The sequence below is a fragment of the Rhinichthys klamathensis genome, unplaced genomic scaffold, assembly GCF_029890125.1.
Source record: "Rhinichthys klamathensis goyatoka isolate OS25496 unplaced genomic scaffold, OSU_Roscu_1.1 h1tg000172l_1, whole genome shotgun sequence".
In the NCBI taxonomy this organism is placed as follows: Eukaryota; Metazoa; Chordata; class Actinopteri; order Cypriniformes; family Leuciscidae; genus Rhinichthys; species Rhinichthys klamathensis.
The window spans coordinates 1,293,042-1,319,906 of NW_026606702.1; the positions used below are offsets into that span (position 1 = coordinate 1,293,042).

The 26,865-nt window shown below is 40.0% G+C and overlaps 1 protein-coding gene across 7 annotated transcripts in view; it reads left to right on the forward strand.

The window, feature by feature from the left end:
• Nucleotides 1-11,243: 11,243 nt before the first annotated feature.
• Nucleotides 11,244-26,865, forward strand: part of tenm1 (teneurin transmembrane protein 1) — a 185,562-nt gene continuing 169,940 nt past the window's right edge. For 3 of the 7 annotated variants that reach the window (XM_056260097.1, XM_056260098.1, XM_056260100.1), the window contains exon 1: nucleotides 11,244-11,688. The gene's annotated coding sequence lies outside the window, so the exon portion shown is untranslated. Of the gene's footprint in view, nucleotides 11,689-23,676; nucleotides 23,696-26,865 lie in introns of those variants that run through there. The other 4 variants (XM_056260094.1, XM_056260096.1, XM_056260099.1 and 1 more) reach the window with 2 other exon arrangements.

Consider the following 26,865-nt stretch of genomic DNA (forward strand, 5'->3'; position numbering starts at 1 on the left):
GGGACCATGACTGATGCATTACAGCTTCGGTTACAGAAGTGCAAGCCAAAATACGCTGCATTTAGACCTTCAGAGATTAAACGGGTCATGAACACATCAAAGCGAATGGGACATTGTGATGCAACCCGCTGCAGTGGACTCTTCAATACCATACAGCATCATCATGCACCCATTCAGCTTTTACGGTTTTTATAACCTACATTTCAGTTAATCATTTAGGAGACGGTTTTACACAAAGTGACTTACAGATGAGGAACATCAAAAGCAATGCATCGTATGAGTTAAAAATACTTGTAGTATCATAATGCCAAGGTTCAAGAGTAAGATAAAGGAGAACAGAATCTAGAGCAGACGTAAAAGTACAGACAAATAAAAAAAAGATAGGATTATATATATATATATAGAAAGTGCGTTTGATTTGTGGTTGTAGTTAAGGTCAAGTGTTTGAAGAGCCATATCATTCCTGACTTTTTGTTTATATGATGTGTAGTTAAAGTTTAGTTGTAATTAAATGACATTAAAATGTAAATTCAAATAAACTATTAATTCTTTCAAATTTAAAACCAAGTACACTTGGGTTGTATACTGCACAGCAAATTTCATTCAAATTTTTCAATCCGATCATCACTATGCCAGTCTTACTCAGAGAGCAGAGCACTTGAAGTGTGAACTTTAAAGGTTGCAGGGCAACCTTCTATTTAGTGCTCCCTATATGAAGCTAGATGCCAGAGAAATGCGTTACTGCCAATTTATTTTGAATCGGAATGTTATGTTGACAACGTAACAGCAAAACACTTGTTCATTGGATCAAATGTTGTCTCCTTTGTCTTGTTTGTAGTGAAATGGAAGTTGAGCGCATTGCACTACATTACCTGAAATGCAGGGTTAATGTATCGGTTTAAAATCTGCTTAAAAGTTGCAATGTAACAGAGGTAGATTTTTTTTTTCTTCTGCACTGTGACATACATCAAAGTGAAATGGTTTACCGAAAAGAAGAAAAGTAGGGCGGGTACTTCATTGGTTGTTGATTGGATGGAGGCCGATTGCAGTCAATTGCAAGAAAAGGGCAGGTTTTATGCAGACAAAGGCTACGTTCAAACTGTCAGTTTTTGGGATTGACAACCACATTTACTTACAGGTGTGTGTCTCGAATAGTCTGTATGAACGTGCAACGGGAATCATGCCTGTATTCTCTTACCAATAACCATAGAGACAGTGACCAAAGTAAAGATGGCGACATCCATAAAACTATAAATGCGTTTCACTATAAATACGACAAGAGTTCAATCGAGCAGCAAGTTCATCCGCCAAATCTTCATTAACCGACAGCAGCTTTTATATCTGGGTGGGGAGCGGAGCATTTGAGTTAAGCTTAGAACACAAAACTGACGGGAGCAGCTCCAGTGGAGAACAGTGACTGGATCTCGAACCTTCAGATGACAAACAGCTCATATCTCCATCGCTGTAATTTACAGAAAGTGAAACCACAGAATAAAACACACGGTAGACATGCATTTGTGCAGCTGACGTGACAGACACCTAATTGTCCGGTCCGGTTCTGTTCACACAATGCAGGTTTTCCGAGAATGTGGTTGTGAGTCCTGAAATTTAACAGGTGTGAGTCCGGTTATAGAATGCGATTGTCACTCCCGTAAATAACTGAACTTTGTGTGAACGTAAATGTATTGACTCAAATACAGGACTGGAAAGTTGTATAATACATCTGCGATGCTACCATACACCCATTTCTAATGGATGAAGCCTTGGCCTGGGAGAGAGGTCATCAGGTGGTCCTCAACCTTCACTGGGTGTTTCGACCCTTAACCACAACACCCACCAGCTGGCAGGTCAGCAGTGACTGGCCAGGTCACTGCCCCTCTCTTCCAGGCTTCCAGCTTATGTCCTCTCTCTTGTGCCAGAGCCAACAGGAGGCTCTCTCTGACGCTTCTCCCAGCCTACGAATGGCTGCTTTCCTTAAGTGGCCCCTCAATCCAACCTTTGTTAATAAATTCCATGCAGATTGAGCGGGGAATCCCCGACATCCGACTTCCACCGTCAGCAGCCACGCCGTCCACCCTTTGTCCCGGCAGTCTTGTACAAGTTGCTGGTATTTGGCTTTTTTTCTTTCTGCAGCTTCCTCACAGCCCTCCCACGGCACCGTCAACTCCACCAGAATGATCTTCTTTCCCTCTGGAGACCACATGATGATGTCCGGCCTTAGCGTTGTGGACAACACCACCTCGGGGAAGTGGAGTTTCCTCCCAAGATCAACCTCCATTTCCCATCCCTGGGCTGACTGCAGGAGATTCTGCCTGGCTTGGCTGTGGATGACAGGTCTTTGGTCCTCTTTCACAAAGCCGAGGGTGCTCAGCAGTGGTCTTGGTTTGGCTGGTTGTTTCTTCCTCCTTTCTTGCTCCAGAATGTCTGCAAGCACTGCCAACACCTTGTCATGGCGCCACCTGTATCTCCCCTGTGTCAATGCGGTCTTACACCCTGACAGAATGTGCGCCGTTGTTCCTTTCCCGCCACACAACCTGCACAGTGGGTCCTCCCTCATCCTCCACCTATGCAAATTGACTGGGGTTGGTAAGGTGTCGTACACTGCTCGGAGTAGAAAGGATATACGGAAGGGCTCCATCCGCCACAGTTCACTCCATGTGATTGTCCTCTTGGGGAGGTTCCACCTCGTCCAGGCGCCTTGGGTTGCAAGCTCGATGGATTTTGCTCTTCTCCCTTCTTCCTCAAGGTTTCGGACTTCATCCTGGATCATGGTTCTCTTCTCCCTAGGGGTGGACTTTGACCACTGCTGGAAATGTGCTGTTCCTAGACCCTGTCTTCCAGTGCAAGGGTTTCCGATGATATCTTTGGTCATGAGAGAACATTCTGCCTGGGTAATTGCCGTGCTGGCGGCCCACTTACGGCCAGATCTTGTTCTTACTCCTGCTTCCCTGGTGAGTTGGTCTTGAGAGTCCCTATATGTCAGGGACTGTCTGCATTTGGCGACTTTAAACTCCTCCACCACTGAAGACAGGGGAAGTTGGAGCTGGCCCGACTTTATGTAGAGCCCCAAGGATGTAAAGCTCGGGGGTATTCCCAACCATTTTCTAAGGTGCTTGTTGAACTTCCTCTCCATATTTTCAACAGTTGATAGAAGCACCTCGTATACCGTGAGAAACCACATGAGTCTCGGGAGCAGGCCATGTTGGTAGATCCAGCACTTGTATTTCCCAGGCAGGCCAGACTTGTCAATCTTTTTCAGCCATTCTTCAACCTGCTTTCCTGTGCTGGAGATGCTGTTCCTGTCTGACAGGGAATCATCATACCACTTTCCAAGGCATCTAATTGGGTTCCCCTGGATGTTCGGGATCACTTCCCCTTGAACAAGTAGCTTGAACTTTCCAGTTGTTTTGCCCTTTTGGATCACCAGGCTCCTTGATTTTTTTGGCTTGAAGACCAAAACAGTATTGTGTTACTTTGTGATTGGAGAAGTCTGGCATACATCACAGAGAGAAGTCTGGTGTTTTACCAGAAGATTGAGTTATTACATTTTAAATAAAAATTACAAGGTAAAATAAATAAAAACAAATAAAATTGATGGTCATTCACAATACGATCAGTAACATACATTTGGAAAATAGACGTTTGGGAGAATATTTAGCATACTCACTTTGTATATAGTAATGCCATTTTGAACATATCTGTAGACAGTGCATACATCAATAATGGCTTGTTGGATCATTATGGCTGTTTACTGCTACAGAGATACTAACACAGATGAGACTCAGGGCCAGAACCACAAGTGGATGTCTTTCTCATTATATGGACACTTGCACACACTCAAGCCACACACAGATAAACACTCCCAAGAAACCAACTGACATATCAGAGAGGAACAGGTGCATGCTGGGAGATCTATACAATCAGTTAAGAGACCAACTGCATGTTGTCAGAGTACAAGCCAACACACACACACACACACACACACACACACACACACACACACACACACACACACACACACACACACACACACACACACACACACACACACACACACACACACACACACACACACACAGCCTTCTAATCTTCAGGCTGAAGTCTAATCATCTGTTATTTTCCTGTCATAAATAATGGATCTAAGTGTTCAGAGTGCCGCAGATTCACTCTTTTAGATGCTAATGTTAACTTATTCCCCCCAGACCATTTAGTCAGCACAGACACACATACACACACATCAGAAAAAACACAATAAACTACACTGGAAAAGCATCTTACAACACAGTCTCGCACATACACACTTTGACTTCAGAAAGTGTGCGTTACTGCTAAATGCATTAAACCCATGTTTAAGCACTCTATCCTATCCATGAAATGGCCTCGTCTGCATAAAATTACCCCCCAAATTCTTCAAATGTGGTCAAAGGCATCCAGTCACAAATAAGAGGCACCACAAACTGCTAACAACCTGAAAATTGCAGGAAGTGCCCCTGATGGATTCTGGAAGTTTTTTATTTATTTTTTTATGTTTACATGGTTCCCAGTTTGATTGCTTTGAACAGCATTTACCTTACACCGTCACAAGTAACCAGAAACAAGTACAACATTCTAGTAAAACCATGCAAATGTGATGGGCAGGCATTATGAGATTGAAAGTGCACATATATTTGCAAAATTGCAAAAGAAAAAAAATTATTAAGAAAAAAAAAAAGCAGAAAAAAAAAATTAAAATTGAAAAAGTATTGAAAAAAAAAAAAAAAGTTTTGTAAAGAAAAATAAAGAATCACAAAATAAAAATAAAATAGAGCAAAAAATATAATTAATGGCAAAGATCAATGACAATTCTCTCGCCCAGGACAACTGGAAGCTGCTAGGGACTGGAAGATGCTGGCTGATCTTGATCAACGGCTTATTTTTCCACCTGAGATTGCCACCACTAACCTACGACCAGATATTGTTTTGTGGTCTGGATCAGCACGCATTGTTCAACTGATAGAGTTAACAGTGCCATGGGAGGATGCGGTAGATGAGGCATATGAGAGGAAGAAACTGCGGTATGCTCATCTGGCCACTGAAGCAGAACAGCGAGGATGGAGAGTCCAGGTTTATCCAGTGGAAGTGGGTTGCCGAGGTTTTGTGGCACACTCTACAACCCGGTTCCTCAGAGACATCGGATTCAGCGGCCAAGAGTTGCGTCGCACAGTAAAGAACTTATCTGAAGCAGCAGAAAGGAGCAGCAACTGGCTGTGGTTGAGACGGAAAGATTCTAGCTGGCTGTGTGCAGGCCGCCACGCTACGGTTTCGTAGAATTCTTGAAAACTTGAAGAGTCTGTTGATTTATTTGTATACGTTATTGCGTGAATGACGGGTGGTTGGGCAGATATTGTGTTTTGCGGTAGGTGGTATGCCATACGGAACCGTTGTCCACTGAAACTGCATATTAACGCACCAGTGGGGCTCGACAGCCTTAGTCAAACGGGTTGGCGCGTATGGTCGGGTTGCGGAGAGATTGTGAGATTGTGGTTAGGTCTCAGCAGCAGGAGGAATGTAGAGGTCAGCAAGCTGGACTGAGTTGAGTGGGGGACGGAGGGGGGTGACTCTGGGACGCCAGAGTCACTGTCGAGCCCTCTTGAGGTGTCGTGGGCTAGTCGACGAAACACTGAGGACGGAAGGTGCCCACTTGAAGACCCTAGAGATGTCCCCTACTCGGCTCAATCCAGACGGTTGTCGTGCTGGTCCTGTAGTTGCAGCCGTCGCGTGTGCTGACGCGCCAAGTACACTGCAGCCGTTAACGCCGGACAGAAGGGGAGTCACACCACCATATGGAAAGAAGTGTAAATGGATGGAGAAGCATAGTTTACTGTAAAGCTACGTCTTAGTTTTGCTTATCTTGGCGAAAGCCGAGTACAAATCAGCATGAAGTTTTAACATCTACTCTTGTGTAATGGAAATCGCAAAAAAAAAATGTCCATGCCCATACCAACTTTTTCATTTACAACACTCCTTTTATTCTGAATTTCAGTCAGGTGTGAGCTCGCAATTTCATTTTCCCTTTGCGTTCCACTTTTCTGTGCGTTTCACTTAGCGTTTGCCTAAGTTAAAGAAGTTATAGATCAGTTAAAGTGGTGTTGATTATTAGCCTTAGGCTACTCGTTAACGTGAACTGTCTGAAATGCTGTTTATTTCTCTCAATGTGCACACTTTTACAGCATTAAAATGTTATGGTTTCGTTTTGTTATCTAAATGTGTATTAACAGCGTTTGCTTAAAACCTGTTAACCTGTGGGAGGACGCCAGCGCACTGAAGTCATTGTTTATATCAGTTCAAAATTACTGCTAGTTTTAATGTAAAATAATGTAATTAACTTGACAAAGTATACATCATTAAAAGGGTCGAAGAATCAAACTTAATTTTTTTACTTCTAGGATCAAGTTCTTAAGCTTCTTTTGCAGCTGTCATTGATTTTTGCAATTAACTCTTTCCCTGCCATTAACAGAAATTTCCGTGATTTATAAGACTATAAAAAGTATGTACTCTTTTTGTGAAGAAAAAGTACCTTTGAGTGTGTAGCAAAAGAGTAGACAAGCTTTGGGACATACCGGTACTATCACGTCATACAATTGCAACTTTAACGGTTGCGTTCTGTCGCATCCTGACACACATCTTGTTACAGTAAACTGGCCTGTCAATCATCTTGTCACAGTTAAAATCCTTCACATTTCATTTCATTTGCAGTAGCACGTTGATCTGCAGTCGCGGGTCTTTCATGTGGAGAACTCTCCTCATATTAATGCATAATGATGGATTTAAAAGTTGATGGCCAAACTGATCTTAAGTCCACATTGTTATTGCAGATGAAATATAACACGGATAACATTAAATAAATATTTTTTTATTAGATTAAACTTTGATTATTAGTCACTCAAACCTTTATCTAAACCTCTCACCGGTCGTGCATATTCGACATGTTTTGTAGTTTGTTGTTCTGAACCGAATCCTCCAAACCGCAATGGGTTGTTGTGGGCAATATTAACCTAGACCCCGTCCCAAATGGCACTCTAAACACTCGCAATCTTCCTACGAATCCGCACTTTCGTGACGTGACGCCGCTTTGACTGTCGGGAAGAAGTCTGCTGTGGAGCTCGCACCAGTGTGACATCGAGGGCACATATCGACCAAAAAGGGGGCGCTCGCGAGCACCCTTCTGAAACCTTAAAGGGATAGTTCGGCCAAAAATGATATTTAAACGATGCATTACTCACCCTCAAGCCGTTCGAGATGCATATGTCAATCTTGTTTCAGACGAACACATTTTCAGTTATTTTAGAAAATGTCTTAGACCCTTCAGTGGATATAATGTGAAGCAATGGGGTCCACCTCCTTCAAGTCCCAAAATGTGCATATATCCTTCACAGAAGTAATCCATCCGGCTCCAGGGGGATAAACGAAGGCCTTATGAGGGTAATCCGTGCGGTTTTGTCGTAAAAATATACATATTTAAAACTTTATAAATAAAAATATCTGACTTCCGGCAACGATCGACGCGCGTCCACGGGTGATGGAAGTCGGCGTACGAGGTAGGACGTAGCGTCGTGACGTAGAACGAACGCGCCCGCGCAGCCAGAGAGCTATGCAGAGAGCAGAGCAAAACATCACCCGTGAACGCGCGTCGATCGTTGCCGGAAGTCAGATATTTTCATTTATAAAGTTTTAAATATGTATATTTTTACGACAAAACCGCACGGATTACCCTCATAAGGCCTTCGTTTATCCCCCTGGAGCCGGATGGATGACTTCTGTGAAGGATATATGCACATTTTGGGACTTGAAGGATGTGGACCCCATTGCTTCACATTATATCCACTGAAGGGTCTAAGACATTTTCTAAAATAACTGAAAATGTGTTCGTCTGAAACAAGATTGACATATGCATCTCGAACGGCTTGAGGGTGAGTAATGCATGGTTTAAATATAATTTTTGGCCGAACTATCCCTTTAAAGCAACACCAAGTAACTTTTCCTCTGCGGCCGCCCTACAGGTTGGAAGCGGAATTGTCCATTACCGCTGTCATAAATAATTTAGCCTACCGCAGCCTACTGTCGCACGCACGCTCGTTGTTTATCCAGCACCGGCTTTGGAATGAACGATGTCCACAGACAAGGTAGAGTATGTTGCATGATTTCATGAAAGTATGATGTATTGCGACATCAGAAACGAAGAAAAACAAAATAATGACTATTGTAACGCTTGACGTAAAGCAAGTCAAATTTGTAGTTTTCTTATGTCTCATTAGAACTGGCAATCTTACATATTGTGGTTTTAGCAGATATAGGACCGCAAAGCGGAGGCATAAGTGCCTTTCACCATGTTACGACTTGATGAACCACTGAAACGGTTTTGGAAACATTATTTTAAGGTAAAAAATCTTACTTAGTGTTGCTTTAAGTGACAAAGGGGACACCCTACTTACATGGACTTAACGGACACCAGCACGTGGCAGCCATTGTAAGTCCACAAGACCGAAAGTGCATATGAAGTGTGCCAGTTGGGACAGGGCCATAGTGTGCACAGATCCACACTTCGAAAATCTACCGGAAATAGTAGACCATCCGGGGACTTTTGACATACTCTTTTCAACATACTATGCTTTGGGACACACTTATTCTAATCTCAAATACTATTTAGGATGGATAGAATGGACACAGGGAATGCTTCCCCGCCATTGATGGAAATTTCCGGCTTTCTGTGTTTTCACTGTTATACGGTAGGGGGCGCTATTGGGCATCCTCTGAAATAGTACTGAATCTCCTGATCAAAAGACATGCGAAGAAGAAGCAGAAACAAGCAATAGCATGTAAGCAGGTGCATATGTAAAATAACATGATCATCAACATTAAACCGCATATAAATCAAAACTGCATAATGTTTCCGAAGGAAATGTCGACCCAGGATGAGCTATAGGACTGTGCAAGCATTAGGGGTGTTGAAGGACTCGATCTACTCCGTCTCTGTTTTGATCATCTTTCTGAATCCGATCCGGATGTATTCTTTGACAAGAACGTAATTTTCTCAGCTTTTTGCTCAAAATGTTGCTTTTTTTTTTTATGAAACTTACCCACATTCAAGTGTTGATAAAAAAAAAAAGAATGCATTAAGCTAGAATAAAATTGTTTTGTTTTTTAAAGCAGAAGCTCTGTTCTTTCTTCTGATATATTGCATGTTAAGATATTCATACAACAAAATATTCTGGGGGCTATGAAACTTTTGTGAAAATGATCAAAAATGCTGAAGATGGCTGGCAACTTAAAAAAAATGCTGTCGTAGAGAAAGAGACAATTACATCTTTATTTTTGCTCTTTTTTCTATTATTCTTTGCAAAACTTTTTCTTTCTTTCTTTTGCAAATCTTCATTTTTGTTTGCATTTTTTTTTTTGGCTCAATACTTTATATTTCTTTTGAAAAATGTTTCTTTTTTCTCTCTCCAAATGTTATCAGAAAATATACATGTCAGTATAAATTCATTGTTATCAGATATACAGTGATCAGAAATACAAATCTTTAGTGTAGGGTATATTGAATGAAATTGTATATTTTTACATGCATGATGTGTCTGCAAAATAACTCTGGAATCTTGTCTATGGCACCAAAATGGTCAGAAACGGCTCTGGCTCTAGGTCTGCTATTCATGTGTAACACTATAGCCTGGGAAAACCCAGACAACTTCCGGCAAATTTAGATTTGCTCTGAAAGTTAGTCTGGCAAAGAGCTCATTCAAGCCCATTTCCAATCCGTCGAAATCGAGGCACCAATCAGAAACGTTGTGGCGGGCTTTACACGATGACGACAGCGCTGGGATTTTGAAGCAGATTTTGTAGCCAACAAAGATGGATGCCGCCGTCGAACATCACTCGCGTCTGTTTTAAGCGATTTGAACGTTTCCTTTATGTTAAAAACCGAGCAAAGAACAACACTCGGAGATGTTTCTCATCTCCTTCATCGCTCTGGGGTGCGTTTCCCGAAAGCATCGTTAGCCAACTATGGTCGCAAGTTCTGTCGTTACCAATAGAGTTCAATGGGATTTGCGACCAACTTGCGACCATAGTTGGCTAACGATGCTTTCGGGAAACGCACCCCTGATTGGTTTTAGGTCTATCCGCGACGTCCGTTGGTGACGCCCCTCTGAAAGTGATTAGTCTATGACGCTTTGCCAGACCATAACTCAGTTCAGTTTTAACCAGGTTAGTGTAACACTGCATGTCAGTATAAAGTCCTATTCACACCGCCAAAAACTTTGTTGCCACATGTCACCAGCCATTGTACTGGTTAGTTTCTAGTGGTGAATGTTCCTTGGTGATGATAATGAGTTTGTTTTTCTGTTTAAAAAGCAAATCAGTTTTAAACAGCTAAATAGCCAGCTTTTATTGAACATGAGCTCAGGTCACCTTAAGAAAGATGCAACACAATGGAAAATGCATTAATGTTTATATATATGATTTACTATGACCTTGGCTGATCACAGATATGCTTCCATTGAGTCATTGATATATGTATTGATGTCCAAACACAACAGATTTGTTTCCATTAAGTCTTTGAGCATATTGATCCCAACACACACACACACACACACACACACACACACACACACACACACACACACACACACACACACACACACACACACACACACACACACACACACACACGCACACACACACACACACACACACACACACACAGAGGCTAGCTATACATACATATAGGCTACATACACAATTGTTTGTTTCTTGGTGGAGACTTTCTTGGAGATTTTCTATTGACTTTTTTTTTTAAATGTTTTTTTATACCAGACTAATTATTTTATATCCCCTAACTCAAATCTTAAACCTTTCTGCAGTTTTACATTTTTATAAATACATTATTTAGTATGTTTATTAATCATTTTTGGTGTGGGGACCACTGGCTGGTGACTTTGGGTTTACTCTACACTTGGTCCCTGGCCCACATGCTGAGAAAAGCAAGGGCCCTTATAGCTAACAGCACAAACTCTCAGTAACAGGGATGTTTTTAAAATAACTAGAGTTACTTTTCCAATAACATGTGTTTTATTGTAGATGTTTATCTAACTAGGCCGCAAAACATATTCCTAAACGATTATTGGCAGTGTTTATCCAGTGCAGCAGCGGTGTTATTAGAAAATCAGTCACACTCTGTGGATGTTTCCTCGGCACGCGCACTGGTCGGACTGAGATTGTGCTCGCAGGGTCGGCCGCTCGCCCCGGTAAACACGCGCAACCCGCTCCCCGCTCCTGCTGCCACACCCCCTTTCTCACGAGCACTGAATGGTACGTCCCGGTGATGCCGAACGTGTCAGACAGTAGAAAATCCGTGAAGACTTGAATTTAAATCCTAACCATTCAGAATACGACGCTCCCTCCGCGTGCGAGTGTGCTTGTGTATATGAGTAGCCGCATCCCGTTTCACTCAGCATCCGCTGTCGCGCATTTCCCTGTAACCGAGCACCGCGCTTCTGCCGTCTCACCGGAGTCACCGCGTCTCCGACCGAGGAGCTCTGCTTTCTGAAGGATAAACGCCAGGATTCGGTGCCGGACCCTTTTCCCACACATCTACCAGAGATTAAATGATCTATCCGGGGATTTTACACTGAATCATGCTCAGCGTTGACGAAGGTAAGGAGCAGAACCCCGGTAAACATAACCGGTTCTCCATAACTGCGTGTGTTTGTGGGTGTTTGCTCGTATACGCTGAATACAGACGTGAATCCAGTTTCTCAAACGAATGACTGCAGTCCATCGCTGTCCGTTTTCTAATAAAGTAAGCACTTCTCTTTTCCTTATCCGATAAGAAATAGAGAAACCGTTATGAGAAGAAGCTCGGTCATTTTTTTCCTCCTGCGCAGCACATCTGTGTAACTGATCCGAGGCTCTCCCAGCTCAGACATCCACAAATATGCAGCCGTTAAAACGGCTTCGGTTCCCATCCATACACCGTGAGACTTTCTCGTTTTTAGAGGCGAGCTTTCCCGCCGTCACCGCGCGCAGATCATTCTTGACAGTATCGACTGGGCACGAGACACCAATTACCCGCTGCTTGTGAACTTGACTGACTGAATGCGACCTTTACGGTCTTTTACTCTTTAATTGTGATATATATTTCCACGAGTTATGTGCGAGAACACAGCAGACGGGTCCAAATCAGTGTGAGGAGATTTCACGGAAAAATATGAGCACGGTCTCGCGCACGACCGGGTCACCTGCACGTCGCGGCAATTGTACTGGTAAATATAACAATTTCACGGGGTTTTCTCCGTTTTAGCAGCGAATACATAACGTTACCACCCCACCAGCTGCTCGAATCCAGTGTTTTTCACGTGTTGTTATTGTTATTCGCTTCCCCGTTAGTGTGTATGAGTGGTCTGCGACACATCTGTGCATTATTCACTCAGTTTCCCTTAGAGAGAAACCGATGCTAACATTAATAGAGTTGGTCGGGAGTTTAAGTGGCCATGCATTTGATTTAATTTTTATGATTATACCAGATGAAAAGGTGGGGCACAATATTTTGGGTTTCATAGAATTCAACACTAAATAAATTATCTATAGTAGCCTATTCTAGACGTTATAGGCATTAAAATACCAGGGCACTCCACTTCTTTGCATGTGTGTGTGTGTGTGTGTGTGTACAGGCTATATATATATATATATATATATATATATATATATATAATCAGGTTAATTATTTATTAATCTTAAAATGATTAACAAATAATTGTAATATTAATTATATTTAATTATACTAATAATACTAGGCCTACTGCTTTTGTTTTAAATTTTACCGTTTGTATCCCTATGCAAGGGAAAATCGTATTTTACCTCCTCAGGAGCCTCTTTTCAATATTTTACTCCACATACATTTTCACAATACAGAAACCGCACACACAAACAATTGATTTATTTGCATATTTAAACAACTCAGTAGTTTATTTAAACATAATTTTATGTCTTTTCTTAAAAGAACAATTGCATGTGTTAAAACTCACGATATTAAAGGGAATATATTGAAGCAGACTGCAGCATAAATTACATTTACACATCTCCAAAAAACATGAGTTTAATTAGATTAATTTGACTACTTAATGTATGGCTCTGGATTTTCTTGCAGAAGGATACTTATGAGAATGAATATTTGAAAGATTTTTAAGAATTTTGTTTGGCTGCAGATAGTTGTAAGTAAACAAGATATGTTTGCTACTATTGCCCATCCCTCAACATTACATAAAATCAGGCAAAGTGATTGGTGTTTTAATATGTCGGTCAAACGGCATATTCATTTCTGAATTGAGGGTTCTTTAAGCTACAGTACCAAATGTAATGCTGATGGTCAAAACTTTGGTTTGGGATACTAACAGTCTTTGTCGTGAGAGCAACAGGGTACGCTATATAGTCGAGCATGTACAAAGAAAGTACCAGCATTTGATGAGAGTTTCTGGTACATTATTGTCGGTATCCGCATTGGCGTGTTATGGCCCACGTTGAACACTGACTAATACAAAATGTGTACATTTTTGTGTGTAATGGTGCTATAATCTGTATTTTTTAGCATGGTGATGGTGCATTAGTTTAATACTTTTTTATATTACAACACAAATCCAAGTTTGGGTTAAATCACAGTCTTGCTCTATCGTTAATGTGCCCTCAAGTAAGACACCCCAGGTTGCTCCAGGCACATTATCTCAGCAAGTGGTTAACAGCAAGTTGTGAATAGCAAGTGCTAAATGGCACGTATGTATTTTTGTGCTAGAAAATGGTGTGTTTGTGTGCGTGTGTGTGTGTGTGTGTGTTGACATGTCAGTCTGCCGTATGTGAATTAGCCTGACGTTTTTGTGACTTCTATAGAATCTTTTTATTATGATGAAATATCTCTGAAATGCAAAACCTCACACTGCCTACTTTATTAGAAAATGCCTCTAAATTAAATGTAAAATGGCTTATTATTTTCGCGATTTTCTCTCTCGACCTTATGATTAATATGTAAGGCTGCCCATATTTAAGGAATTTCTATTACCAGGCAGGGATATTAAAGTTTGTCAGTCTGGCACGTAGTCCTCTGAATCGAAGCAATGCCTTACATGGTAGCTAATTTCTTCATCTTGTGTGGATTGTTGGGATTGGGAACATAAATCCAATACGTTAGATTATTAGACCTTAATGGAGTGCCATGTTTGACATTAGAGATGTTTGTGTTACTCATATTCTCATGTATTTCTAAAAATATATGCTACAGTACACCTTTCTTTTCCCCTTTCCTCTGTCCCTGTCTTTGTCTCTTTCTCCTTATGATGTCAAGATTTAGCAGGGACAGTAGCTACCCACGCTGGCATTAACCCCCTGCTATGCCTCACCCTCTCTTAACAATAGAGGTAAAGACCCGGAGGGGTTCCTGCCTGCTCTCTCCCACTCTCAGCAAATGCTACAGTACTGCGTTCAGCTTTCATTAACGCCATACTTGGGAGAGAGCGAATACTGAGAGTTCTCAGCTTTCTGACAGGCTCCACCGGCTTGAGAGGCTAATACATCATAGGCGTGCAGCTAGTGCAGCCCAGGGGTACTATTGTTCGACATTTAACATTTATTAACCGACATTTAAAAAAAAAAAAAAATTGTTGCAATAGTAATCAATTAATTTCCAGTTGAAAATAACAATGCTGGATGGATATTTTAACAAACGTTAACAGTTCAACAGTTCTATCTGATAATATAACTATGTATAATACTTTTTAATGCAAGTAATCAGAAAATTCTGATGAATACAGATGAATACATTTTATATACCACACAAACAAATATTTCCAATTTTAGTATTTTAGCAAAAATATGTAAAATAAATGTATTTGCAGCAGTTGTGCTTGTGTTATTTTCTTTCTTTGAATTAAATAGACTGTTATCTTTTATAACGGCTTTGCATCGGCCACAATTTTCTATAAGATATTGGCATCGGCCATCAAAAAACCTATGTTGATTGACCACTGGTGAATAGGCTTGGCAAGCTATGCTCATTTAGCATTTAGTTAATAATTTGTTTGCATAGCTGCAACTGTAATTATGGCAGATCAACCATATGAAACCCAAACCCATATAAGGGTTTATCAAACGGTTTGGTGTCACAAGGGGGAATATATTGGACTTCATTACAGATTAGCCACCGCTGTCAACTGGCCTCAGCTTTGACATTAGCATGTTAGCACTACTCCCTCATGTCTGGATTAATACTGTACTGGAAACAGGGGATTAAGCTGCAGTTACCCAACCCAGATCTGCCAGTCACACAGCCGTTAATTATACCAGCACGGTGTCTTTTGCTTAATACTTCAGTGAAGTTTGAAGTGCTGATGAGCAATAACCAGGGAACCAATCACCAGTGTTTTGTTTTGCTGCAAAAAAATACTTCAAGGTTGTTTGGGCATTAAGGTTAGAAAAGACAATGTATTCAGCATAGTGGAGCAAAATTTTTAGTTATAATAATAGGTTGAAACATATTATTACACTAATAGCTCTTTTTAAGAGAAATTCACTACAGCAGGATGTTTATTTGCTTGTAAATGTAGGATAAAATGACAAATTAGTATTTAATATGGATTCAAAATCTCAGCAATGATAATTTTGTAGGTTTAGGGCTTATGTTTTTTGTTATAGTTAAGTTAAGTTATATATATATACATATATAAAAAAATGAAGAAGGTTTAGCTCAACCATTATCCACAAGAAAGTACTATTTACAGTTGCTAAAAAATGCAGCAGCACATTATCTACAGTAGCACTTCCATTAATACAGAAGCATGCTGGGACTCTGAGCTGTGCTCGTGGTTAATTATATTTCTTTCCCCCCATTCTTCTTTTCGTATCCTCTTATCAGACCCCCAGTGTGAATTTCACTCCTCCTTTACTTCCCCTCTCTTCCTCTCTTCCCCTCTTTACTTTGTAAGCCCCCTGGCTTTTATGCCATTCAGATAGATTGCAGTCTTTCTAAGGAAGGTGGTAGTTTTCACAGTCTTGACCCACCCCCAAACTCACTCCAATTCAATAACGGTGAGCTAAAAGTCCTTTACACATCTCTCCATATTAACCTTATTCTTTCTGTTTCTTCATATGCCTCTTCCATATCTGTTTCCTCCCCCCTTTCTTCTCCTTGAGAAGATACATAAATAATTGCAAAATGAACAAGTTTAAATATTATCCCTGAGATTCTAGGGAACTGTGATGTCAAAATAGATGCAGTGTTTTATCATTCAGTTTTGTAGCTTGGCTTTGTGGTGATTGTTAATCACAGGGTATGTTACAATCACACTGTAGTGCCCTGTGAACTGGATTACACAGGGTGTTAATCTTAAGCGAGATTGCTGTTGTACATGTTCAGTTCAAATGATTATATATAGAAGATGTGAACCTTGATATATGATTTCATGATATTTACCCATCAGTTCCTTCCTATGCATCATCCTTTGTACCACTCAATGCTTTATTCAGGTTAATTGTCCTCAAGATTGGTCTTTTATGCAGTTGTGCCTGTGTATAAAGCACACCAGATAGGTGACTGCTACAGCACGATAAACATAAACATTAACAAAACACAATGTAACCATGACATCTGTTTTCATATTAAACATATCATTGTGCATAGTAGGGATGCATGATATATCAGTACCATATTGGTTTTCAGCCAATTTGAGAGATTTCTGTTTAGTTTTTCAGTATCATTTTATAAAGGATTGTACCACTATTTTTACATTTGGATTACCTTTGCTGTCAGTTAAGCTAATCTTTAGAAGCATTAGTAATTTAATAACGCTGTTAAATGTAAATTCTTCAGCAATTTTGCAAAATTTATATTTTTGTACATTATAATGTTGTGATGTGTAAATTCACTTTTATCATTTAAAACGGTTTTAAATTTTAAATTTGTTTAAATTATTTATTTATTCATTTATGTAGACAAAATTATATCATTTTATATAAGCCATTTAGTCATTAGCCACAACTTTGTTTTTAATTACAGAGCGTTTTGCAACTTTTTTTCCAGCTGGTGTGACTATATTTAGTTTGAGGTCGCACTGGTACGACCACCACCACGTTGCCCAACTGATAAGTGCTGCCATTTCTGTTGCATAGGAAGCACCAAACGACAAATGAAATGAAAGCGGAACGAAACTGTGCTACTCGTTTGAGTGAGACAGGGATAGCTTCAGGTCGGAGTAATGGGCATGCTGAAAGGTGAATTGCTACAACAGAAACTAACCCCTTACCTTACCCCACACCCTGACAGACAGCTTTCGAGACCAATGATAAAGACCTTTCTCCATGCCCTCCTACCTTTCTCCACGCCCATTAGTCCAACCTGCAGATACCCACACTTGGTTTGAGTTGAGCCGCACGGACCGTTTATCAGCCTGGACTAATAATAGACAGCGCAGGACAAGCTCAGAACAGGTTTACTCGCGAGCCGATCTCAAAAACGTGACACAGTACTACACAGCGCTGGGAGATCCAGTGAGAAAGCATTTGGATTTGCAGCAGAATTATTAACATTGCTGCAAGGCTGGGCAGTATGATGATCATTACCATGTATAAAATGTCTATCGTGTATATTGTGAATAGAAGAGTGGGACGTGCTTGATGTTAGAAAGAGTTATAAGTGCAATATATCCTGAAGCTTTTGGTCTTAAAGTGACTGCAGCCTAATATACCTACCTGCTGCTCTGTGTCATGCATGTGAATCAAACAAATGAGAAAATAACTTACTGCTCTTTTAATGAATAACTTTTTTTTTTTTAGCTTTAATAAGAATACATTTATATGTTTAGTTCGTACAGTGAAGACTATGCGATATTTTATTTTTACTTTTCATTATTAAACTTCTGTACAAATGGTGCGCTCAAGTCCTCCTGGGAAGTTCGTAGCCTACGTACGAGGTGGGAAGTCGTGTTTACGACGGCAGGCGCGTTCAAGTCACTTTCGTCGGAGTAAGATGGCGGAGTACTTTCTCTTTATTAATTACACAAAAATACAGTAAGGTTCTTAAACTCTTGTTCTAGAAAATGAAGAACAAAGAAATGTGCATCAGGGGCCGTATTCACAAAGAATTTTAAGGCTAAAAGTAGCTCCTAACTGGCAAATTTAGGAGCAACTCCTAAAAATAATGGGCGTGTCACTCCTAACTTTAGGACTCCTAATTTTTTTCACTAAGAGTAATTCACGAAGCATTTTAGCCCTAAAAGTAGCACCTAAGTCTGGGACAGCTTAAAAGAAGTCGAGAGGACTCCTAACTCACTAAGACCTATTCACAAAGGATTGTAGCGCATAGGCCTACCACCGCCTCTCGCAGTCGTCCGGGGTCCGCGACACAAGCGGGAATGCTGCATTGATCTGCAAACAAATCCTCTCCCATTCTCACGCTTAGTTTTGCTTGATATCCCAGTGCCGAATTTCACTTTTATTATGTTTTTGGGCCAGCAGCAGTAACTGATCCTGCGTTCAGTTGGGCTTTCTTTTCCGTTTTGGCGAGTTCATAATCCACCGTCATTCAACTATTATGGTGTGTTCACACCGAACGCGAATTTAATTATTTGCGCGAGTAGATTACATACAAAGTCAATGCAAAGACGCGAATAGGCGCATCATTCGCGCCGGGCGTTGCAAATGACGCGAATTGGGCGTTTGCCGCGAATGTCTTCCGCGCAAGTTGAAAAATTTGAACTCGAGCGAATGTTCAAGCGATAGACGCGTATTTGACGCTTTATTCGCGTTCGGTGTGAACACACCATTACATTACTTCAATAGGAGTAACATTTCCTTGCTTTAAGTAGTCTATTTAGGCTAATAGGATGTCAATTAACCAAGCAAGTGTTAATGCAAGTGTTGTTTTTTCATTATTAGGCAAGTGGCGGTTTTCATTGGGGTATTAGGCTACCTTGATTTAATTTAATTTAATTCACGACTTCTCTCTCTCTCTGCCTTGTTAGAATTACACTTCACTGGGGCCTGCACAAACATTTCGATGACATTACTATTATTATTTTGTGTAGGACACAGACATATTTAGATGTCCTAAATCCATGATTTGTTGCGTCTGTGTTGTGTTCCGCATGATGGCCCTGTCATCTAACAACCAATCACCGTGATCATTGCGAGGAGGCTCGTGCATGAGAAGTGACGTCATCCATAGCAACGAAGACTCACTCTTAGTTTAGGAGTTGTCATTTTTCCTTACTAAGAGTAGTTCTGAAAGGCGTTGTGAATAACTTTTAAGAGAAAACTCCTAGCTAAAATATTTTAGTGCGATTTAGGAGTACTCCTAGTGGTAAGATAAAATTCTTTGTGAATACGGCCCCAGATGTACTTTGTTTTTTAATGTTTTTAATTAATTTATGAAGCCACTGCCAACTTTATCATTACATGTTGCATTGTTATATTATAATGCCATCATATTCTGTGCAAGCAATTAGCTTAACTGCGCTGTAAATAGAAAACCTTGACAATATCACTGCCTAATATTTAAGTATTGTGGTATTCCGCCATGTTTCTCAGTGACATGCCCACAACTCGGAAAGTTCGGGGTGGTGCGTTCAAGTCATCTCGTATAGATCGTATTTACGAGTTGAACGCACTTGAACGCCACCACAATGTCGTAAATACCAGTGGGGAGCTCGGGATTTTCTCTAAGCCCCGATCTTTCCGAGTTGTGGGCGTGTCACTGAGAAACATGGCGGAATACCACAATACTTAAATATTAACAACATGTATAGGGTTAGGGTAGGATTCGGATTTGGTTGAGGGTTAGTTGCATGTAATTAATTATGCATAAAGTACTCTTATTATTACTGTGGTAAGTACATGTAACATATGTAACACGGACACTGTAAAATAAAGTGTTACCGGAATTAAGCCAAAGTAAGCCAATGGAACTCCACAGATATCCCTGACTGAGTGTGTAGGGAGCAGTGAACATATTGTAGTTCCAGAGACTTTTGAGAAGACTGATGTCATTGTAAATGCAGGATTCTCAAAATCTCGATTTAGTTTTTTATATTTATTAATTTATTTGAAATGAACATTACATTTCTTGTTCAATTAAACTAATGCACTATAGGAACTGTCTTCCTCTAAAAATAAGCTCTAGAAGTGTGTGATAAATGGGGTTTCTAAGACGCACTCATTAAGTCTCAGATATGTGTGTTTGAGAAGCATGGACCCTCATCATTCTCATTGTCTTCCTCCAATTTGTGAATAATGTGAATAAGATTGAGCATGTAGAACATGTCTCAGTGATGACCAGATTGACCGAGCGGCTGCACTCAGTTGAATGATTATATTCATGTTTTTAGATTTTTCACTCCTAGATATTTGAAATGCATGAAAAATCACAACACATTTTATTTTACGTGATGGAAAGCAAATATTCTCTGTCTACGCTGCGCTATCCTCCAGCACAAACATATTATGTGTGAATGATATTTAGCATATGTCACAGCAGACTGTAAAAATGCTTTTTTTTATTGGTTTAACCTTCTGTGCGTTTTAACCTTACTGTGTGAATTTATTGCGTTTTGTATTGCGAAATCTTTTTGATAGTAGGTAAATTGGAAACAGTAATGTATCTCTCTATCTACTTATGTTAAATTACACATTTCAAAAGAACTGAAAATGCATAATATGTTGGGGGGGGGGGGGGGGGGCTCCTCACTCAATAGGTCATGCCACACATTTCCATCCATTTTAAAAAGGTTATGCTGCCTTTCAACACAATAGGTGAAAAAGACGCATTGTCCAGTTTGAGAACCCGTAACAGTGGCCAGCAGACATGGCCGTACAGCTTGATTTAATGACACATCTTACATCGCAGGTTTAGAGTAATTAACATACTGATGAGACATTTTGGAATATATTCTTATTCTAATCAGCAGACTCATTTGCAAAGTAAGAAACATCATACAGCAGGGTGCCGGGGTTGGTTACTTGTCATTTAGCAGATGCTTTTATCCAAAGCAACGTACAGTACACTAATTTCAGGAGCGACCTGGGATCAGGTACTATCTTGCTCAAGGGCACCACATTGACGATGTGTCTCAGTAACTTTCCACAGTAGCCGTCCTTTGCTGAGATGTCAACCTGCAACCTAGATACAGTAACCCGTCCAGGTTGTCCAGGACAGTGGAGAGGTGACAGGAAATCATAGGAAGTGGGTGGATTGTATTTGGAATTAACACAGACTGGATTAAACCCTTCAGGTGATATCTCTGACAACCAGTCCAGATTGTTAACAGCTATACCTGAAGTCTTTAGCACGGGGTCTGTGACCCCTAGGGGGTCCTTGGTGGTACTACAAGGGGTCTGCCAATTATTGGTTTGTCCCATACTAATTTTTAAATAAAAAAGGGAATAGTTCAGCAAAAAAATTAAACATTTCCAAATCTCGTATTACTTCATACATTCTTGTTTTGACCATACAATGAGAGTTGATGTGGTCCATTGTTGTTTTGCACCCTGCTGACTTTCATTGTATGCACAGGAATATATTTTCTGTGTTCCAAAGAAAGCCAAGCCTGTAGATTTGGAACTACATGAGGGTGATTAATAATAATAAATGATGACAGAATTTTGAACTACCCCTTTTAAGTTAAACAGCTTAATCTAAGAAGCTGAATGTGTTTCACTCTGGTGCTCATAATAAAACGTTAAATTAAAATGTAATCTAAAAGTATATGACTCATAATCATTATTATACTGGCCTCACAATGTACGCATCATATATGTAAACACGTATGGTACCACATGTGCTTTTGAAATATGGATTAGTGTGCATAACTTAGGTGATATTGCAGTATTTTATCACTATGATCATAAATATTAAAATCCTTGATGATTCTCTTAGCTGATGCTCACACTTAAATCCTCTTGCAAAGCATTTGCTGTAACAACCATTTCTTAAAGAAAGCTCTCTGGCTTCATTGATGAAGCCCTTCGAGTGATTAATCAAGCACATGGGCATGAGTTTTGTCACAACACAGTCCTCCAATCTGAAGTTCTTGAGCCATGCTGTAATTTAAGTATGATTGGATTTTAGTGCGTTGAGATGATTAGGTGTTTGGGAAAGAGTTGTTATCAGTGAGACAGCCTTTAAAATGGGCCTTGTCAGGCTCTCATCTGTGCCACTGCAGGTGCTTTGTTAACCTGTAATAAGGGCACTTCAACGGTTCACCTCTTGACCGGACTCCAACCGGCCACCTGTTGTGGAATGATTAGGGATAATTGTAAGTGTAAGTGTGTGTTTAAAGAAGCCTTAAGCCTGTAAAGCCCTCACCTAATCACCTGTAACTGCTTAGCCAAAGATCTATGACTGATTTGGGTGTGAGATTCAAAGCCCTGTAGACCTGATCTGATTCCACTGCTGTACTGTTTCCCTCCAATGCTTCTGACATGGATTCTGTTAAGAAAGCATAGCCATAGACCTGAAATAAAGTCTTATGGACCATAAGAAATATTTTGTTACACTTCTCATTTAATTTGGTTCGTTTCCTCGAGCTAAGGTCAGTTTTTCCAATGCACTTACAAATATATATTTGTATTCCACCTCACTAATTTGCATACTATTGCATGCTTAATGCAAAGCCTGTATTTGAGGTCATATCCACTGTATTTCACTACAGATGACCTCACAAAAAATGACACCCTCAGTTTCTTTGACAATGACATTAGTAGCCATGTCACAACGATCAAGCTGAGAAAATGCAAACAGCTGAATAATTTAACAAGTCATCTCAACACACCGAATCAAAGGGGTTTCCAGTGAAAAGTGTTGTTCATCTGGGGGAAAGAACACATGAAAAATTAGGATTCTTGAAAGAGAAAATATAAAACATCTCGCTGAATCATTGTTCACTTGTTATTGTCAGGGACCTCATAAAGCTGTCCATTTAAATTTAATATTTTATATTATTTAATAGATATAAATTTTCCCATTCTGCTGCATAATTAATGAAGCAGGGCTCTTTTTGTCTTCATCCAGCATGATTATTTTGGAGAAATGTGGCAGTGTTAAAATATCACGTCGTGAAATTGTATTAGCCTATGAATTTTTATCAGAGCCACCGTTTGCATGCTTGACATTAAGTGTTTTTGTTGTTGTAGAGATTATTACGGATGTGTGCCGGGAATGAAGAGAAGCACGTCAGGGTCATGGTGGAAATGCCTCTGAGAGGTGTTTATTTAGTATTAAGAGGCCGATCAGACTGAAGAGGTTTTGGAGTAGCCGATGGGTCGGTTTCTGTCGTGCTAGAGTGCACTGATAGTGCTCCACGGGAGCTCCTTGTGTGTCTGTGCACTTGTCGGGAGTTCTCCAGGAGATGGGGGTTGAGGAGGCGGAACATGAATTCGGAGTGTCTTGGAGAGACTGTCTATTTGGTTGCTTCAGCATAAACCTCATCTGTGATGGAAAAGAGGTAGAGAGCAGCATTACTTGTCGTCTTGTGTAGCTTTAGCCTGGCGAGCATGAATCGACTCCAGCTATGCCACGTCTCCAGTCTTCAGCTGAGTGTTGTGGTTCTGTCCAAGGTGCTAATGGAGTGTGTGCGCTGGATTGGTGCACAGGAGACCTGAGGAGACTCACTCAGGACATCTGACCTGAGTGAGTGTAAGCAGCTCTTGCAACTGATGAAACAACTAGACATGAACCATATCAGTTATTAGTTGATTTTTTAATGTACACTACAGTTCAAAGTTTGGGGTCAATAATGTTTTGTTTAATATATATATATATATATATATATATAAATACTGTATATATATTTCTTCAGAAAGGATACATTAAATTGTTTAAAAATAACAGTAAAGACTTTTTATCAAAAATAAATGCTGTTCTTCTAAACATTCTATTAATCAAACAATGCTGGAAAAAAAATTAAGCAGTATAACTGCTTTCAACATTGATAATAAAAAGAAATGTTACTGTCACACTTGCTGTGTATATAACCCAAAAGACTAAAGGAACTGAAAGCAAATGGAGTTTTAAAGGGGTTGTATAATGCCCTTTTCACAAGCTGTAAAATAAGTCTTTGATGTCCCCAGAGTGTGTATGTGAAGGTTTAGGAACAGATATTTTTATATAGCATGTTAAAATTGTCACTTTTTGAGGGTGAGCAAAAACGCACCGTTTTTGTGTCTGTCCCTTTAAATGCAAATGAGCTGCTGCTCCCGGCACAGAGGGCGGAGCCTCATGTCCTTTTACCGCACACAGACATGCACTGAAAATTTCAAAAACTTTTAGCCTTTTATGTTCAGACCGGAGTCAGACAATGATGGAGAGACTCAAGAAGAAGTGACAACATGTAGAATGCAACAAGACATTTCTGAATGGTTAGTTGAAGAATTTATGCAGCTGATGTGGAGTTAACTATCTTCTAGTCATTGATTAGCATATTCTGTCATGATAATCTATAAATCGCGTTCCCGGGGGAGGGGTTTATGTAAATTCCAGAGTTGGTGATGTTACTAACCCGGTAGGAATGTCGTGTAGTCCCTACCAGCCGTTTGTTGTAGTCCTTACAAAATGATTTCTTTAAAATGATCAAATGACACTGAAGAATGGAGTAATGGTTGCTGAAAATTCAGCTTTGCCATCACAGGAATGAATTACATTTAACAATTGAAAAGTTTTTTTTTTGTATTTACAATACAAAGTTTCACAATAATACTGTTTTACTGTGTTTTTGATCAAATAAGTACAGCCTTGGTGAGCATTAGAGAGATAAGAGCCTTTTAAAAACATTTTAAAAATCGTACTGATCCCAAACTTTTGATCAAGTATTGAATTGTATCAGTACTGTTCGTTGATATTGTGGTTGACAGTATTTTGGTTGATATTGAATATTTAATGCTACTTGATCATTTCCCATATTTTTACATTTTTATTACATCTGCTGCCATCTACCCCACAGACTTAATCTTTAAAAACTCCAATAAATTAACAACACTGTTAAATATAATCTTTAGCAAATCCCAAAAGGAATATCCATTTTTCATATTGTACAATATAATGTAGCGATGCCTAAATTCACTAGTAGCATTTTAAAATGATTGGTTTTAGTGTTATTTTTAATTTTAGACAAAATGGTACATACTTTTAATATCAGATAATTATTCTCAATAACATGAAAAAATTAGTTGCTTATCTGTCAAAATTTAATTAATATTAGTGCATCCCTAGAAATAATGAGTTTACAAATAAAACGTTCATCTTATTTAACATGGGAGAATGCTAAAGAGAGAGGGAGAGAGAGAGAGAGAAAGCAAATTCAGTCTCACAATGGGAGAGCTTTTTAGGCTGACATGAGCTTTTTATACAAATTAAACTGTCTACAGCATTTAGTTCTAAATGTGTTTCATCATATTATTTTACATTGAGATATTTTTTCAAAGTGTCCAATGGGATAAAAACAGCAATGGAAATTATATTTCTCCAAAATTCTTTCAAGCACAATTGCATCATAAACTCTCTCCAGCTTATGAAATTATTGATGTATTTATTCCAAAGCTCGTGAGATCAAGCAGAGAGGACAATACTGTAAGTTAGATCTGAAATTCAATCTTAATTGAATTGGCTCATTATGGGAAATTCAGCTGCATTATGCTACATGCACAAAGAAGTTACTTGCAAATGTGAAACAGTATGAGTTGGTGTCCATTGCTTATAAATGTTTAGAAGGTTAAAAACTCTTAAACTTGAACTGCCCTCATTCAAAAGCCTCCAGCATCTCAGCAACACATGAATGGCTGAATTTATGAAAGCATTTACTGCCAGACTTCTAGAGCGAAGTGTCTAAGTCTGTGATTTGTAGAGGTTGTAGATGCTTTCCAGTCCATCATACGAGTAGAAGTACATGTGAAGAAAAAAAATTGCCATTTGCTGCAGGCGGTGGTAAATGCAGCTTGTATTCAAACATTTGAAAACGTCCAAGGTGTCAAATAGGAGCATTTCCAAAGATGATTTACGCATTAGAAATCTGAGGTCCCTCATCTTCCTGCCTCTGTCAGTGTCGTTTGTCGCAGGGTCTTTTAGATCAATGCAGAACTGTGAAACTCAACAAAGACAAATTATGGAAAGGGATCTCATTTGCGATACGCCGCGAGGAGGGGAACTTCATTTATGAGCGGAATTAATAAACGCATTTGGAATTTGAATCGGAACGTCCCCACGGGCTCTGGATTCTAAACATTCCATTAGTTCGCAGGAATGCTGTTGCGTTCAGATAAACGGACTCAGCTGCAGCCGAGTTTATTTATTCCTGTCCACCAGCTCGTAGAGATACCGCGCTCAGAGGAGGTGCTCTGGTTGCGACATTAGTATGCAGGTACGGCATGATCGGGCTGCCGATTAGCTTTGCGGGTACTGATCTGCACCGGTTAGGTGGCGAATGGAGGTTCGGTCCCAGGTGATTGTGATCCATGAACTGGAGAGTTACTGAGATCGCAGTGTTGCTCTATTACCATCGAGCCCTTGAGCAGGACACTGATCTCCAGGATACTCCAGAGGCACTGTCCCTGCAATTAGTGTACTGTCACTTTGGATAAAAAACCTCTAGTTAATGATCCAGGTAGATGGTCTGACATGAGCAATGTAACTGAGAATCCGGCTCTGGGTGAGGAGCTGGGGAATATCTTAGATGCATGATTGAACAAAACAACCGTGCAAGCTAGTTCGCTTCTCAGTTAAAACCGTGCGAGGTGCGTTGGGCGGGGGTGAAGGGGGTTGCTGTATTGGATTGTTTTATCCTCAGTGAACCTGTAGGCGGTATGCAC